This window comes from Leopardus geoffroyi, chromosome E2 (assembly GCF_018350155.1).
Source record: "Leopardus geoffroyi isolate Oge1 chromosome E2, O.geoffroyi_Oge1_pat1.0, whole genome shotgun sequence".
In the NCBI taxonomy this organism is placed as follows: Eukaryota; Metazoa; Chordata; class Mammalia; order Carnivora; family Felidae; genus Leopardus; species Leopardus geoffroyi.
Window position 1 is genome coordinate 54,018,944 of NC_059335.1, and position 16,601 is coordinate 54,035,544.

Consider the following 16,601-nt stretch of genomic DNA (forward strand, 5'->3'; position numbering starts at 1 on the left):
CCCCGCCTCAGCATCCAGGGGCATCAAATGACAGGACAAGGAAGTGGGGTTTTTCTCCCTCTCTTTTTTCATGACCGTGAATCCTCACTCGCCTCAGGGTTTTCTGCCACTAATCACTGAAGGAAAAAGGTGAATCCAATAATTCAATGATCAACTCTGGAAATTTTGTTTTGTTTTGTTTTTCAATATATGAAATTGATTGTCAAATTGGTTTCCATACAACACCCAGTGCTCATCCCAAAAGATGCCCTCTTCAATACCCATCACCCACCCTCCCCTCCCTCCCACCCCCCATCAGCCCTCAGTTTGTTCTCAGTTTTTTTTTTTTTCAATGTTTATTTATTTTTGGGACAGAGAGAGACAGAGCATGAACGGGGGAGGGGCAGACAGAGAGGGAGACACAGAATCGGAAACAGGCTCCAGGCTCTGAGCCATCAGCCCAGAGCCTGATGCGGGGCTTGAACTCACGGACCGCGAGATCGTGACCTGGCTGAAGTCAGACGCTTAACCGACTGTGCCACCCAGGCGCCCCTGTTATCAGTTTTTAAGAGTCTCTTCTTATGCTTTGGCTCTCTGCCACTCTAACCTCTTTTTTTTTCCTGCCCCTCCCCCATGGGTTTCTGTTAAGTTTCTCAGGATCCACATGAGTGAAAACATATGGTATCTGTCTTTCTCTGCATGACTTATTTCACTTAGCATCACACTCTCCAGTTCCGTCCACATTGCTACAAATGACCAGATTTCATTCTTTCTCATTGCCATGTAGTATTCCATTGTGTATATAAACCACAATTTCTTTATCCATTCATCAGTTGATGGACATTTAGGGTCTTTCCATAATTTGGCTATTGTTGAGAGTGCTGCTATAAACATTGGGGTCCAAGTGCCCCTATGCATCAGTACTCCTGTATCCCTTGGGTAAATTCCTAGCAGTGCTACTGCTGGGTCATAGGGTAGGTCTATTTTTAATTTTCTGAGGAACCTCCACACTGCTTTCCAGACGGGCTCCACCAGTTTGCATTCCCACCAACAGTGCAAGATGGTTCCCATTTCTCCACATCCTCTCCAGCATCTATAGTCTCCTGATTTGTTCATTTTAGCCACTCTGACTGGCGTGAGGTGATATCTGTCAACTCTGGAAATTTAAGTCTGTCTCTTTCTTTCTTTCTCTTTCCTTCCTCCCCTGCCCCCTTTCGAAGAAAGTTCTCCCTATGATCTTCTGATCTGTGCACATTGATTTATTAATAGCCCTTCGCAGCCATTAGCCCAGCCCTGGATCGGGGGGTGGGGGGGGGGGGGAGGGGCGCTTTCAAGCAGCAGCAATACCTTGATGCCTGAAGAAAACGTGGGGCTGAGGGGGCTGTGTAACAGGACCCATGGTTCTACCTCCCATCCCCGCTCCTGCACCCACGACTCTGCCAGGGGCGTGGAGAAGAAGGCACTTCTCAGGAAAGGCAAAACCCTAACAATAGACACAAACAGGGAAGGGAGGCGGGAACCCAAGACCCCGGAAAGCCCACAATTCCCAACAGGGAGTTTATCTCCACGTAACTTTGGGCAAGTTTTGCTTGGCTTGACAGACAGGACAGACAAGCATAGGCTCCCGAGTCATGCGGGACTGTGTTCAACTCCTGTATTTGTCACTTACAAGTGTGAGCCTAAACCGGTTACTTAACCTGTAAGAGGGAGATGGTGGTAATTACACTGTGAGGCTGATGAGGGATTAAATGAACTGGCACGTGGACAAGCCCCTATCGCAGGGCTGGACACACAGCTGGGTCTCAAGAAACACTGGTTTCCATGACCGGCAATCTACACCCATGGAGGTACCATCCCATAATCTGCACCCATCTATCTCTCCAAAAATATTACAGCCGGGCAGCAAGCTCCCAGTTTCTGCTGTCCCTGCAACTTCATTTATTCAATCATTTAACCTTCCCTTCATTCCTTCCTTCCTTCCTTCATCTGTCAGCATTTACTGAAAGCACAGTCCAGGCCAAGTCCACTCAGAGAGGCCAACAGAGATCTCAATAAGAACAAATGCTGGTTTTGTTCTTCTCGGGGAATCTGGATCTTCTAAAACAACGAGTAGCTGAAACGTGAGTAAGTTTTCCTATGACCTCATTCTGCCTTTATTATCATGGGCAGCATTTGCTATGTTTTAATCATTACCTAACGAAGCTCTACAGTGTTTCACAGCCCATAATCTACTTTCACATTTCATAAAAGCACAGTGAGCCAGAGATTAAAGGGCCAACAAAGGGTGTATCACAAGCTCATCTTGCTTTGTTTCTGACCAGTGACCTGCACCAGGGGCGGCACAATAGGGGCACCAGGGGGAGTGCGTGGAGGCATTCTCTCCGCTGAGAGCAGGGTGGAGCTTGGTGTGTTTTCTGAAAAGCGCATCTGGGACTATTTTGAACCGCAGGTTTCAGACTCTGCAGCCTTTCCCAGCCAGGCCCGCGGATGCAGCCTTGCAGGTTACACACGGCACAACTTTACATTACATCACATAGGTGATGATGCAAATTGGCGATCCCTGATGTCGTATAGTGCACAGGTGTACCCCTGCAGCCTGCAGCTGTGGCACCCCTATTCTCGGCGGACGTGAACAGGGTTGGTTCAAGTCCAAAACCTGAGAGGAACCACCGGGCCACACTGCCCCTCACTGAACAGCATCGGTGTCAGACACTGGTCGGTCCAGTTTTTCTCGCGGCAGTTAAGCAAACCGTGACTGAAATTCTTCATCGGTCAAGAGCGAAATGAGCCCCGAGGGCTCCTGAGGCATTACCGAGAGGAGGCCTGCAAGGAGCTCTGCGCTGTGCCTAGAACACAGTGGGCACTCGCTCCCTGCTGGCCGACAGTCTCGGCTGAGCACAGGCACGTCAAAAAAAAGAAAGCAGCCACTCAGGACCGAAACCAGGCTCCATCCGTTGGGAGCTGGGTAACCTGTGCGTCCTTGGTTGTCTCCTCTGGAAAATGTCTCCAATTATACTTCCTCAAAGGATTTTTGTGAGGCCTCAATATGAGCATATCCAGGACATGGGACCCACGGTAAATCGTTTCTTCTTCTTCTTCTTCTTCTTCTTCTTCTTCTTCTTCTTCTTCTTCTTCTTCTTCTTCTTCGCCTCCTCCCCAACAGGAGAAGTTAGGGGTGAGCAGAGGTGCTGGAATCACATTGGAAGCTCATGCTTAGGGCACCGGCAGGGCTCAGTTGGTTAAGCGTCTGACTCTTGATCTCAGCTCAGGTTGTGACGTCAGTTTCATGGGATCAAGCCCTGCATCAGGCTCTGCGCGGAAAGCACGGAACCTGCTTAGGATGCTCTCTCTCTCTGTCTCAAAATAAATAAATAAACCAAAAAATAAATACATAAAAAGCTGATGCCAGGGCTACCAACGTTTACTGGGGCTCTGCCATGTATTAATCTTTGTAATGGGCTCTGGGGATAGAAAAAGGTCTATCCATGAAGACCTGCACTGTTGCAAATCATCAGCTGAAAAACTCAATGCTCCTTTTTCTTTTTCCCCAGTTCACTGCACTTCCGATTAATAAAAATTAATTACTAGAAAACGATATAACTAGAACAGTGACGTGAAATAGAAGCTATAATGCCAAACTTTGATGACTGTTACCACCGAGAGTCCGTAGGCGTAGGATGACAGTGTCATATTGCCATAAATGTAATCAAACACCAGCTCTCCACTTCTGTGCTTCCCTTACCTTGGAGAGTAAGCACCCAGCAGTTAGCAGACTGGCAAACCACACAATGGAGCACACTTTCAGTCAAGTGTGATCAAAGACAAGCAGCTGGCAAGCCTGTCTAGGGTGTATGCCCGTGTGAAGAAGTGGACCTTGTTATTTCTGAGGCCGCCGCACACTTTAAGGTTTCCACCTTCTTGCTTTCTCTCCCAGGTTCCAGGTCCCTCACGGAGACTGTCTATACCACCCCTGGCCTCAGATAAACTCTTACTAAGTACCCACCAATAAACACACCGAATGTCCGGGCATGACGTGGGCAATTAAGAAAGTAACTCCCAGGCGGCACCCGGGGGGCTCGGTCCGTTGAGTGGCTGACTCTTGATTTCAGCTCAGGTCATGATCTCACGGTTGTGGGATCAAGCCGCACGTCAAGCTGCTTCGGATTCTCTCTCTCCCTCTCTCTCTCTGCCCCTCTCCTGCTCTTTCTCTCCCTCTCTCAAAATAAATAAAAAAATAAACTTAAAAAAAGAAAGGAAGAAAGTAGCCTCTCCCCAAGCTGTGACCCTCTGACCCTCTGCCTTCTCACACTGCAGGATTAACGCCCCATAGCAGGTAAGTATAGAATCCTTCAAAACGGTCAAAAGCCCACCTTCCACCTCTATATACTCCCAGCCCCCCACACACAATCACAGCGGAGCGTGAGTTGGCCACTCCTAAAAGTTCAAGTTTGCCACATGGGAGTAGCTAGATGTGAGGGAGTTCAGGGCAAAGGCTGTCTCCTACAAACCAACCCTAATGGTCACCAGACCTTCCAACCCAGTTAGGAGGGTTTCTCTTTAAAAGGAGATAATTGTACTCTTCTAAGATGATAAAAAAAAAAAAAAAAAAAAAATCTACCTCTTTCTGAAAGGAAGCCAGTCACTGCTTTTAATAAACTCTTTGGCTACAAAGATGAAACAGGCAGACAACAACAACAAAGAAGATATTATTAACGTAATTTTATGTAATTAGATAGAGGGGTAATATTTATTTTAATATTACGGAGGAAATATCCCACAATGCAGACCTTGGATTAATTCTTTATATCTTTGGGCTGTACTTATCAAATAAAACTGTACTTATGGAAAAAGCAACCACATAAATCTTGCCCCATTGTCAGCTGGCAACTCCCAGCAAGGGCTAATTGTATTATATATCTTCTGCAGCCATGCCTAGTGGTTGTCAGGCCCAAATGCATTGTTATTTATTATATGAACAAATGCAATTTCCTTCTTGGAATCTGAGTTTGGAATTCCGTGATGGCCTAAAACGTGCCCCTCTTCTATTCAGGCGGGAAAAGCAAGACCCCAGGGAGTGTGATCTGTTGTGGAATTCTCCCGAGAAGAACAAAATCTAAGTTTCCCTTGAGAGACATCAAATCAAATCTACGAGGAGTGGCCTCTGAAGGGCCATTAGGATGGAGGTGAACTTCTAATCCTCCTCTTCGAAATGCTTCTCTCTCCCAAGGGCAGGACCTGCTATGGATTTGCCAGAACGGGAAGCAGTGTCTGACCTAGCCCTGTTGGTTGGTAGCCGGGGTCACCGTGCACGCGAGCGCCACGTTATAGGTCTGGTTCCCTGTCATTTTCACTCTGCCTCTCCCTCTTCCTCTCTCCTTCTGTCCTTCTTGGGGGCCCAGGCTAGTCCCACACTGGAGGCCACCTGATGGCCACCTTGCACTTCCCGATTTCACTTGTCAGCCGGAACCAGGGCTACTCCCCTGTAGCAGGCTGGAGCAAGCAAATTCGTTCCTGCTCTCTGCGTCCATTATCCCAGGACTTGTGGGTATGCCACACCGGCCTGGAACAAGGTTAAGCCTAACTGTGTTAGTCAGATAGATTTCTGCACACTCCGCCTCACCATATTCCCCTGCATTGAGGTTTGGGCACAAATATCAGTTACTGTAATGTTCGGTTTGTCGCAATCTTTTATGTATGCATATGTGCGTGTATGTGTGTGTGTGTGTGTGTGTGTGTGTACATGTGTGTGTATACACATGTATGTATATACGCACATGTATATACATATATACACACACATGTACACACACACATGTACACACATATAAAAATCACAGAACATATAAGTAGGCAAATGATGAAGCAGAATTTGGACAACCCTAGTTTCCTGCCAAAAGGACATTTAGTAACAATAAAAACACTAATACAGAGCTATTCCCCTGCTCTGGTTCAAATGAATACAATCTGAGCGTCTCTTATGCACAAGACACTAGGTTAGGCAGTTTCCACATACAACATTCTGAAACCATAGTGGTCACTGTGATAATTCAACTTCACCCCCGCCCTTCTTAAATGTGGTGAAGAGGAGACTGCAAGTTTGACAGCTACTCACTCACACAGCTGGGACTTGAAACCTGACTTCCTACTTCCTTCCCAAGAGTCCTTCCCCAGTCCAACCATTTCCTGGAAACAGAGGCCCTGGGTAGGATAGACAGTGAGTCCAGGCTAGCATGGTATTTTTTTAAATGAAGTTTTAAATTCATTCCTCTATCAAATCAAGACCGGGGGGGGGGGGCGGGGTTGGGGGGAGGAGGACAAAGAAGCAAACCCAATCCTTCCCAGAATTCTACACACTCAGTAAGAATTCCACAGTGGACCATTCTGCTGGGGGCAGAGCGCTTCTCCTCTCTCCTTCATGAATCCAATTAAAATCAAAGCACACACAAGAGGAAGTCAAAGCCAGAGTCAGAGGCAGAGAGATGGTAGTGATGCCTCCAGGACACAAAGTCAGCTGGTCAATTCCTTCCACCAACCTGTCTGCCCATTCTTAAATGTAACCCATCAGCCAGAAAACCAAGCTGACCACACTTCTCACACAAGTTACACATGTGTAACTTACCTCCTCCGATTCTAGCAAAATGTCCTCCCTAGCACCTGGAGTTAGGGACTTATCTAGAAAAATAAATGGATTACAGAATGACATGTGTCTTGAATATCTGGCTGAGGAGGCGTTTGTTGTGTGTTTCCAGTGGGCCGTGGAGATCCAACTAAAGACCTGAGACAAAGGTACAGGAAAAGAGAAAGGAGATCATTTTTCTGACGGCTTACCATAGTCTAGTTCCTGAACATAGCACATCCCATGAGAGGCAATGGTAGACTCTTTGGTTGAAAAATCCACAGGTTATTTCTGCAAAGTTTGGGAGGACTCTGCAGAAGTCCTGGGAGAAAGAGCAACCAAAGGACAGCTAGTGGTTACATAAGAAAAGTAGGAAATGGGACTCTGTATCAAACTTGAAGAGATGTAACCTTCAAGGATCCCAGGGCCACAAAATTCACAGGGCATCCCAGATAAGCCATGACTGATTTCCACCGTACTGATCAGCACCTTGGACCTTGTTCCCTTCCATTCATAAAAACAGTGCTATCAGTGAATGAGCTCACCACCCAAGATAATCATAAATTCCTTGGCAGTTAAGTTAAATCATTGTTGAACTCAATTCACTGAACCCTAGGGAATATTAACGCATTCTTCCAGGCCCAGAGAGGTACCTAGATGTCCCTGACCCTCCTGAGGGGATAGAATGAGGACGATAGAAACTCCCGTTTATTGGCCAACAACATTCACTGGGTTGACGATCTCCTAAGAGGAATGGTCAGAATCCTGCAGAAAAAATCAGGACCGGCTCCATTATTGTAGGACCCAATGAAAAATCAAAACATGGGACTTCTTGTTCAAAAATTATTAAAAATTTTTTAGGATGTCAACAGCGGAGCATTAAACCAAGTACAAGGCCCCTCCAAGCATGGGGACCAGGCCACAGGTTCACAGGCGTGGCCCTACTGGAGACAACCCATTGTGATAGGTTCCTGAGAATGATCTGAAGAGAGAATGTAGTCAAGAAATATATGTTCTTTACGATCAGCTGGCTTTTGGGGGTCTTTCCTAGTGTGGAAGAGCCGCTAGGATGGCCTCTGGCCCTCTGACCTAACGAGCAAACGAAAGCAGGTCTCCATAGACCCTACATCCTGGCCCTTGAGGGTCTTTCTTTCCTGAGGTTCAAAGGAAGAAGGGAGTGATGAGTGTAAAACAACTGACAGAACAAAAAGAAGCGGGAATATATCAATGAGGCTAGGAAGGGATCAGCCTCAGCCCCGGCCATGCAGCAGGGTGAATGGGCAGTGAGTGGGGCAGACAAAATGTAGCCACCGAATTATACCAAAGACACGGCAGAGGAGCAGCACAAAGAGAATGATTTTTTAAAAGAGGACAAGACATGGAATTAAAAATATCTAGGACACCCAAAGTCACACTAAGCATGGAAGCAGTGCCATCTAACCAGCACGGGGCTGGAGCAGGGATCAAACCGTTACGGAAAAAAATAAAAAGTATGAGAGAAATCCTAATACTGAGACCCTTAAATCTATTTTTTCCCCGGTGAATTTGGAAAAGACGACCATTTTGTAGCAGATATATGCCAAGGCTGAAGAATCAAGAGCTTTAGCCTATTTAAATCTTTATGGTGTACATTTTCACTACATATATTTTACATAAATGCATGGTAGGCTTTAATGAAAATGCTCATTATAAAAAGGATCTAGTAACTATGCCTGAACCTTTAGCACCCAAACAAACAGAATCAGAGTATGTACATATGGACACACCAATAACAAATACCCAGAGCATGCAAGACACAAATACAAGGGGAAAATATTAAGATATTAGGGGAACAAACAGATGGGGAATCAAAACAATGAGCCAACAGTTTAGTCAAAGCCCTTCTTTCTTCTTTAGGGGCCAGGTGGTAAAGGCAATAGTTTTCCAGTGGGTTTTCTCAACTATCTGTTAGTTTTGGCTCTACACTCCGATGTGCTGACATATTACTGTCTCTTCTCCCAAGAGGGACATTTAGCTAAGGTATCGTCCATTCAATTTCAAGCAGACGCTGAATATGTTTGCCTCTGCATTTGTTTGAGAATAACATCTCACCCCTCGATATTTAAAAGGTTTGGGGGTGGAGACCGTATTGCAGGAACTCTTTTTTTCCCCAAAAAAATGTATACTTTGACATTTAACCAAATTAACAAACATTAATTGCACATAAAAGCCACTTTGCTGAATTGCAATGAGCCATTTAACCCTATGGACCAATCCACCCGAGAGTTTAGGAGGAGAAGCAGAGTTGGCAATTCTCAAACGTTAAGATACTCAGCTGCCTACACCCTCGTTCCTCCGAGGTCAGAGAAAGCGATGTTGCAGAAAAAGAACCTAAGTCCAAATTAGCAATTTGGCAGCATTCTTCAAAAAGAAAAATGTAACCTCAGGACTTTCCTGGTGCTCTCGGTTGAGTCTGCCAGGACATGCGGATGGACTGTGCTCTAACTTATACCCTGGGCACAGGAAGTCACTCCCCACAGGGTCCACTTTCCTTAGCGTATATATAAAATTAAGGATTTTTTTTTTCCATCTTCAATTTTTTTTTTTGATGGGGGGGGACAAATCTCTCTCTGGCTAATTGCTGATTTTCTCTTAGCCCAAGGCTATGACACTTTCTGTCACATTACTTTCCTCACCGACAGTTCATCACAAAAATCATCTCTCCGTACTGTCTTCTCCAAGATGTGAGGGAGTTGTAGTAACCCATGTCTCCTTCCTCTCCCCCCCCCCACCCCCGCCGACCCCGGGAAGGTGATTCTTGGAAACAGGTGACCTACAACCGCAGCTTTATTTGTCTTCCAGGGAACAGGTTTTCCGTCCTCCCGTGAGGGAGCACACGGCCAGGTCTGCTTTATTCACCTTTCTGTCCTCAGGGCTAGTCTCCCCCACACGGCTACATTAGCTGCTCACTACAAGTTTAATGAATGAATAACGAGTGGTGCGGTAGCATGACTTATGACTTCTTTCTTCCAGACCTGTCTTCCAAAACACAGCGGATTCCGAAGAAATCACACATGGCCACCAGACTCAGCGGGCACACAGAGGTTACCGGTGCATTGTGTGTTTGTCATGATAGCAACTGTGGTTTGGGCTGTGTATACCACAAAGTGCTGAGGTGGAAGTCAGGGCATGGGGACCCAGATTTCAGGAGGGTCGTCTTTGAGGTCCCCCTGCCTCACTAACAGCTTCTTCTGAAAGAAGGTGGCAGCAAAGGAGCAGTCCGTCTTGTAAAACCTGGAAACAACTCTTGAGTTTTGTCCTGCCCCCACGGCTTTCCTCTATTAGAAAGTTTCTTCATGGGGCGCTTGCGGGGCTCAGTCGGTTAAGCGTCCAACTTCGGCTCAGGTCATGATCTCACGGTTCGTGAGTTCGAGCCCTGCAGTGGGCTCTGTGCTGACAGCTCAGAGCCTGGAGCCTACTTTGGATTCTGTGTCTCCCTTTCTCTCTCTGCCCTGACCCCACGCATGCTCTCTCTCTCTCTCTCTCTCAAAAATAAATGTAAAAAATGTAGAGCAAACAATTTATGCAAAAATTGTAATTATTTTGAGTAAGCACACCTTCAATTCATGGGTCAGAAAAAAAGTTCAACATTAAAATTTTCACCTACATTTACAAGTAAATAAAGGGTATATAATATATAAAATGCCAATAGGTGACCAATAAATCCATACAAGATGTGTTAAATACTATAGTCAAAAGCAGATTCAGAGGGTAAAGCTTTTATATACTTGAAAAAATTTTGTTTAATGTTTATTTTTGAGACAGAGCATGAGCAGGTGAGGGGCAGAGAGAGAGGGGGAGACAAAGAAGGTGAAGCAGGCTCCAGGCTCTGAGCTGTTAGTACAGAGCCCGAGGCAGGGCTCGAGCTCATGAACCGTGAGATCATGACCTGAGCTAAGTCGGACACTGAACCGACTGAGCCACCCAGGCACCTTAAATATTTTATGTATTTATGCATACACATAAGACAGGGTTAAATATTAGGTATATGAAAAATATTTTATACTCTAAATGCTATACATGTATATTACATTACAATCTTTTTCCACTTAAGTTGAAAAATAAAGGGAAATATATAAGTAATGGTAACCTAGTAAAATAAGAAACAGAAAAAGCACACAAGTAACCAAAATGCCTAAGAGTGGATACATGGGGATGACAAGGTAGAAATTACAATGAACTCTGAGAAGTCAAGTAACGGAGGCAAAAAGAGAGGAAACAGAAAAGGACAATGTTTGGATAAGAAGCAAGGCAGAGTTTTTGAAACAGAACACTGTTTGACAGTCTACTAATTAATTAGAAAAAAAATCACAGTTAAATGTTAAACATTTTCTAGGAGGCTATCAAAATTGATCCATTTGCTTAGATCAATATTTATTTGCAAAGAATTTTTTTTAAAAAGTTTCCTACTATCATTTATGTAAAATAGCCTTGGGTCCAGAAGAATTAATAGACACATCACTTCAAAGATTAACTCATTTTTACAATATGTAATCTTACCCAGCCCACACAAAAGAGATAGACAATTCCCAAAGTTTTTAAGTTGGATGGACTATAACTAAGCTGAAATATTCCAAAGGACAAACTATAAAGTCACTCCCGTTTGGGACTATGATGTAAAAATTCTAAATAATATTTATAAATATTTTTTAATTTTTTAAATGTTTATGCTTGAGAGAGAGAGAGAGAGAGAGAGAGAGAGAATGTGAGCGGGGGAGGGGCAGAGGGAGAGGGAGACTCAGAATCCAAAGCAGGCTCCAGGCTCTGAGCTGTCAGCATAGAGCCCGACACGGGGCTCAAACTCACAGACCGTGAGATCGTGACCTGAGCCAGAGTGGGACACTTAAGTGACAGAGCCACCCGGGCACCCCTAAATAATATATTTTCAAACTGAATCTAGCAATGCATTTAAATAAGACTACAAGCATTTCAATAGTACGTAGCTCTCTACTAAAGAGAGCTGAATACCATATTAAAGCATCATTTAATAATAAGGGGTCTATTAATTGATTGGTCCTCTTCAATCCATCAAAGACAAAAAGAGATTTTTTTTTAACTCAAAGAAAGCCAAAATTATAGTTAATAAAATTAAACACCAAATGCTGATAGCATCTTATCAAAATACTTTCTAAATACCGTAAACAATATCCATCTGTAACAAGCTGCATAGTATCCTCCAAAGTGTTCACATCCACCCAGAACGTCATAAGGTGACCTTATTTGGAGACAGGGTGTTTGCAGATGTAACTAAGGTCAGGATCAAGATGAGATCATGCTGGTTTAGGGTGGGCCCTGAATCCCAGGACAGTGTCCTTATGTGACACAGAAATGGACGCACGGAGGCACAGGGAAGGTGACCTACACAGAGAAAGGGACAGGAGTAAGATGCGGCCACAGGACAAGGAACCCCAAGACCTGCGGGCGGCCGCCAGAAGCCAGAGGAAGGCACGGGATGGTTTCTGGCTCAGAGACCCCAAAACCACCGTGTCAACACCTGGATTTCAGACTGCTGGCCTCCAGAACTAGGAGAAAATGAATTTCTTTTGTGTTAAGCCACCCAGTCCGTGGTCATTTGTTGCAGCAGAAATAGGAAACAAGACACCCTAAGCCACAAGTCAACGTCACACTCGACAGTCAAACACCAAAAGCATCCCCGTTCGATTCGGAGGCAAGGCAGTCATTCCTGAAGGCTACTAGGAACTGAGAGTGGGGCTTCCTGGGGAGTAGGGCCCTCTTCCTCTTGCACACGGTGGCCTCGGATCCCAGCCAGCCAGCGTGTGCGGTGCCTGAGCTGACGCTCTGCAAGCCAGGACAGAGAAGGAGCATTACCCGTGAAGCCGCGGGCGGCTGTCACCTCGTTTCCTCCTATAACTGCTCCTGCAGGTGACAAACGTAAGCTTGAGCCCTGAATCCTGCTACTCACACTTCTTGTGTAATCCTGGCCGAGGCGTCTGCTGTCTCTGAGCTGCCTCTCCCTGTTCGATATGACAGAGACAGGAATACTGTTGCTACAGGAAAGACGAAGAAGCACCGAGCCTGGGTCAGAAACGCCACTCAGCTCAATATCCAGCACACAGTAGGTGTTCAATAAATGCTGGTTTCCTTCCTTTCTAAAATATCGACATATCATGGGTGAGCCTCAGAGACGAGAACTATATTTGGTCAATTATGCTATTCATATTCTCTCAACTGTGGTAAAATTATAGATTTCAGAATGTCTCTGTAGATCAATTTCTCCAGGTCTATTGAATCAGAGAGAGGCAAATCACACACCAAAACAAGAAGCAAGGACAAATGTGGTGGGTGGGAGTCACTTTAATTGGCCCACGAGGAAGAATCATCCAGATGTAGGTAATGTTTCATCACGACTTTCTCTCTGTTCGTCAAGACAGCAGTGGCCAAACGGTCTAAACCCATACATGCCGGTCGCGGAAATGAAGCTTTATGTACCAAGAGCGGTTGATTTTGCAGGTTGTTTAATGCACAGTTTTTAATTTAATATTTTCCCAGAGGCCTTTAAAAGTATTGGGTGCATTTAGAGAAGTCCAATAAATATTTGTCATTTTACACAGGGCCATCATTTTTGGTTTGTGGGTTTTTCCCCCCTCTCAAACACAAATCAAGTGAAATATTTAAGGTCTGAGCCAAGTGCCTAGGAGCTTATTAAAAATGAACCCAAATGAATTTGTTGGCAAATGCTGGGAGTATGGAAATGAGGCAATATTTAAGAATCCCTGAGTGGGCTGCAGAAGGAATGCTATGCATGATGCCCTGTGGGGTAAGCCAGGACTAGAAACCTGAGTAGCCAAGAACAAGCCCAGAGAGATGTGCAGGGCAGGGAGGAGCCAGGAGGGAGGCACTCCTGCACCCCGAGCCACCCTCCCCCCACACCATGCACACATTCACATGTGCTGCAAGTCAGGTATCTGATAGCCAAGTTCAAACTGATGTCCAGTTCAAGCTCGCCTCATAGTGGGCTTCCCCCATGCTGCCTGATCAGTTGCAGCGTATTTATTTGCACAGGTCCCAACGACCCAGCTCCACCAATCCTGCTTTTTTTTTTTTTTTTTTAACATCACAAGAACCACTTCTGTCACTTACTCAGCAGATATATATTCACTGAATGCCCACTGATCCTTTGTGGGGCCTGGGGTAAAATGGCGAGCAGAAACTGACGCGGTCACTGCCTCATTCACCGGGGTTCTCTGCCTCTCCATCTCAGTTCTCACCGCCTTAGCTCAGCACATGAGTGTCCCTATCATGAGCCATGCCCACCCGCCTGCCTTCAGCCTGCCTTCTTCTCCTTTACCCTCCACGCTCCAGCCTCAGAAGATGTAAACCTGATCACATCACTCAAACTAGAAATCCATGACGGCTCCCTGATGCCTACAGAACAAGACCCCAACTCCTTAGCAGGAATTATAAGAGTCTGGCACAGATTTTCATTCTTTCCCTCCAGCCTCATCTTTAGGCTCTGCTTCTACTGGAATTTTATGTTCCAGCAACTCCAACGGATTATTACTGTCCCAAGACACGATGTTGGAGCACACCTCCTTGCCTTGGCACTTCCACCAAACCTTTTAAGTTAGGCTGGACTTTGAAATCTTCCCAAATTCCTACCTGTTTCATGGGTCCTCTGTCTGCTTGGTCCTAAATATTGGACAATCTACAAATAACCTTTTAACGGATTCCTCTCCCCCCACCTTAGAAATACTTAAAATGCCATCTACACATTATAAAGTGTATCCTTCCGTTCAGGTGAGTATTTACTGAAACTTAAGCTGTGCCAGACTCTGCTCGGTTTGAGGTACTCCAGAGGTGAGTAAGATATGATGACCCTTTACCCCAGAGATCTCATCATCTAGTGCATGGGATATAAACAATAAAATAAGGCATTGTAGCATGATGTGTCCAATAACACAATATCCTACGACAAAACTAAAATTATGTGTTTCATAGGGATGAGTACTTGCTTCCATGGGTACTTGCTTTTGAGTAAAACAAGTCTTAATAGAACAGCTGATTCCTGGATAAGCTTCAATAGATTGTGGTAGACAGAGCTTCCTACCTGGACCTGTGAATATGTTTACCCTGCTTGGCAAAAGATATTTTGCTGACGCAGTTAAAGATTTTGAGATGGGGAGACTATTCTGGATTATCCAGATGGACCCAACATAATCACAAGCGTCCTTATAAGAGGGAAGCGGGAGGGTCAGGGTCAGAGACAGATTCGAAGATGCTATACTTCTGGCTTTGAAGATGAAGGAACGGGCCACAAGCCAAGGAAGGAATGCAGGTGGCTTCTAGAAACTGGGAGAGGCAAGGAAACAGATTCTTCCCTAAAGCCTCCAGAAGGAATACAGCTGTGCCAACCCCTTGATTTTAACCCAGTGAAACCCATTTGCGCTCCTGACCTCCAGAACTGTGAGAGCATAAATTTGCATTGTTTTAAGGCACTAAGTTTGTGGCAACTTGTTATAGCAACAACAGGAAACTAATATACAGACATACAGGAGTTTAGTGGTAATTCATTAGGAAAACAACCTGTGTAAAGCAAGAATCCTAGACCCCTTTGCAGTCTAAGGAAAGTTCTTCAGGATCATTGGGGAGTCCTCAAGGCACAGTTACCAGTCAAAGCCGTCCTGTGTCTCTGGACGGGGCTGCTGTGCTCAGTCATTGGCTGGAAGCAGCCCCCAGGAAGGGTGACCCTTGGCACAAACACAGTGAAGGATTCAGAGCAAAGCAGGTGGGGCTTGGTACATTTCCCTTCCTGGAGTTTGGGGCGGGGGGGGGGGTTGCAGGACAGATTCTCATGGAGTCACCACAGTGACTATGCTGCTGATGGCAGCCGATGGAAACAGCAGTTCCCCCCACTCCCCAAGGTGGACCAGCCCTCCATGGCTGGTCTCAGGGCTGGGACGACAGTCTCTACCTTCCTTCTTTGTCTACACACTTGAGAGGGTGAGAATGGTGCCCTCATTCTTCCTGAGAGTGGAAACACTCCTTTCCCTCCTTGTCTCATTTTTGCTCTATTCATACCTGGCAGGTGAATCTCTGGGTCAAGTTGTCCATTCAGTTCGACTGAAACATTCACCTTTTAGTTCTAAGACCTAAGAAATTAGGAGTGCCTGGGTGGCTCAGTCGGTTGAGCGTCCAGCTTTGGTTCGGGTCATAATCTCGTGGTCTATGGGTTCCAGCCTTGCATGGGGCTCTGTGCTAACAGCTCAGAGCCTGGAGCCTGCTTTGGATTCTGTGTCTTCTTCTCTCTCTGCCCCTCCCCCACTCATGCTCTCTCTCTGTCTCAAAAAACAAACATTAAAAAAATTGTAATCGAGGAAACTGGTCTCTAATTAGATTAAAATGTTCTACTTGGTGGTTCACATCAGTCTTCCATACTTCTTTGAAGCTGGAGCTCTGGAGGCTACCTCCTTTTACCTCCCACCCTCAGTATAGAGATTAACGAATATTGGGGACTTGGGGTTCAATCACTGAACAGACACTTGTTGCTTCTGGCTGTTCCACATCCATTCCCTTTACTTCTGATAATTATACACTTCCTGCAGGGAACCCATTCTGTGGGATCTAAGTGAAAAGGATTGAGCCATAACTCCCCATATGAGACAGAATTAAGCAAGTGACCCAGCCCACCAATCATTTTACTCCATTCTCCTAAGTGGAAAAGTGATGGGCTCAGGGAGGTCCAGAAATAGAACCCAGATCTATCTGATGCTTTAGTCCCACATTAAACTAAAGTAAGATATATAAAAAACATGGTACAAAGTAAATACTCTCTAGGTGTAATTTCCCTCTTGTCTCTTAATCTTCTTTATGATGTAGTCAGATCTCCTGATATAGACGCCCATCCAACTTGACTTGGGGATTTGCCTACTGCCCTCCAGATTCAGTTCCTAGGCCAGAATCACTATAGATTTTCCCCATCATTTGGGCAGAGCATTTGGGTCTGCCT